The sequence below is a fragment of the Lactuca sativa genome, chromosome 6 (assembly GCF_002870075.4).
Source record: "Lactuca sativa cultivar Salinas chromosome 6, Lsat_Salinas_v11, whole genome shotgun sequence".
Taxonomy (NCBI): Eukaryota; Viridiplantae; Streptophyta; class Magnoliopsida; order Asterales; family Asteraceae; genus Lactuca; species Lactuca sativa.
Genome location: NC_056628.2, coordinates 30434980 through 30437455, shown reverse-complemented (window position 1 = coordinate 30437455; position 2476 = coordinate 30434980). Strand labels below are relative to the sequence as shown.

Genomic DNA, 2476 nt, shown 5'->3' with positions numbered 1-2476 from the left:
TGTGTAATGCGGGTTTGTAGTAAATAATCAATGCTCGAGAACCTTCCAACGTCGCTTGGGACCGATACTACTATTTTTGTAATGGTTTCAACGCAACTCAATGGATTTCAAAAGAACTAGGGGAACATCGGGTTTCCCTAGGGTTTTTATCACATACAGATTTTAAACGCATACATCTTAAATGAACAATTTTTGCAAGTATAGAAACAAACAAGCATACCTATGGATCTTCACAAACGTTTTTGAAAGCTTTCCTTTTCAGAAAATATCGGATTTTCTGGTGGTTTTTCAAACAATATAAACATTCGATTTCAAACACTACTTATGAACTCACCAACATTTCATATGTTGACGTTTTTCAAAATACTTGTATTCTCAGGAAACCAGTGAGTCAAGGGAAATCATGCTCAGTGACGGTTGCAGTTTATTTTTGAATGAACCAAACAATATTAATTTTTGGAAATGTAATATCTCAAACAATGTATGACATGTAAACACTACTGGTTGTATTCTGTTGATGAATGGTGACGAATGTTGTTTGTTTCATATATATTCAATGTTATGGTATTCAATTGAGTCACGACAGCCCCCGGACGTTTCCGCCGTCTGGTTCGGGGGTGTGACAGATCAAGATTCTTAATACCAATTATATTGGTAACCAATAAAATAAATACTTGTGTTGAAACTAACCATAAGAAAAGGGGGATTCAAAACTAAACAGAATTGTCTTCATTATCTTGATAACAATCATCTTAGTTAATTGTTTGCTTTGTTTTTGAGTTAATTAAGTAGTTAAGTTAATCAGAACTTGCAAAATCATATAAAACCCCCAATTTCATTATTGTTTTTAGATTAATTTTTAGTAGTTATTTTATTAGCTAAATTATGTTCCCTATGTTCGATACCCAGCTTACTTTACTATACTATAAACTGAGTAGGTACACTGCCTATAAGTGCATTAGTAGTTAAGTTAGGGTAGGTTATAAATTTAAAACTGGTAGGTATATCTTTTTCACATCAAGTTTTTGGTGTCGTTACTGGGGAACGGTGATTTCAGTTGTTAATTTAATTGCTTTAGGTTAATCAGTCATTTTTATAGTGTAAAAACCGCAAAAGGTTAAGTGTCTGTATTTAATAACTTTTTCTGTTTTTACAGTTCTCACGACGTGAGTTCTGCTTTTCCAGTTTTTATTTTATTTGCTTTTTAGTTTGTTTTTACATTTTTTTTGTTTTTGTTTCAGTAATATATGATTAGGGGATCACAAATTCATATCATACCACCACTCGAAGATCCAAAATCAACTTTCCACAAAAAGAAGATAAAAAGGTTGGCGAATCGAGTAGCAGTTTTCAATCAAATAAGGTTTTCGAAAGCTTCGAGAAAACTCCTAACGAGAAAGGCATTGGGCACGAACCAGAAACCGAGGACGATTCAAAGGACGACATAAAAAGCGAGGTAGAAGAGATGTCCGACATAGCGAAGATGATGATAATGGAGTACAAGACGTGGATGTGAAACGACAACAGTCCTGGTCTTGTTCCACCTGAAATACCAACTGCAACAAACTTTGAGCTTAAAGGCCACATTCTCTCAATGTTCAAAGACATAACATTTTTTGTGAAAGATTACAAAGATGCCTTCAAACACATTGACAAAGTCTTGGACATTGCAAACTATTTCAATGTTCCAAATGTTTCAAGGGATATAGTTGTGATGAGGATGCTTTCATTGACACTAACTAGAGATGAAAAAATATGGTTGAAGTCGTTAGCACCTGGAACTATAAGAACTTGGCAGAACCTTCATGAAGCATTCATAGAGCAATTTAGTCCTTCTTCAAAGATAGCCAAAATTAAAAAAAATTCTAATTTTCAACAAGAAGATGGAGAGTCCCTATATAAAGCTTGGGAAAGATACATGGGACTTTTAAGATATTGTCCTCAACATGATTTAAATGTGCAACAAGAAGTTTCCATATTTTATAATGGGGTGAATTTGACCACAAGGCAACTCATTGATTCTCAAAGACCAATGACCAAGAAGAATCCTATTATCATCAAAGAGTTAATTGAAGAATTCGCAACGCACTCTAAAGAATACCATAACCCACGAGAAGATGTGACAAGAGATAAAGGAAGTGGAGATGTAGGAAGTGAGAGATTGGTAGTGGTGATGGAAAAACTAGATAATATGGACCATAGGATGACAAAGATACGTTAATCAATTCATGTCATACAAGTAGGATGTGACAATTGTAGTGGATCTCACTTAACGAAAGATTGTGATTTGGACGAAAATGGGAACTGGAAAGCACAAGTATGCTACTCTAGTGGTGACCAGTATGATAAAGATTGGAGGAAGACCAAGAAATAATGTTTTCCTTATGATAAATACAAGAAGCAATAAGAAGGAAAATATAGGCAGAATTGACGCAACTACTACCAAAAAGAACAACCACAACACGAGAATAAGCCT

General features: G+C 34.4%; 1 non-coding gene across 1 annotated transcript; it reads right to left on the bottom strand.

Annotated features, from left to right (window-relative positions):
- Positions 1–1849: 1849 nt before the first annotated feature.
- LOC111883194 (small nucleolar RNA R71) lies at positions 1850–1953 on the bottom strand. Its single transcript, XR_002847361.1, has one exon. It is a non-coding gene; the product is annotated as a small nucleolar RNA R71 (small nucleolar RNA).
- Between the last annotated feature and the right edge of the window lie 523 nt (positions 1954–2476).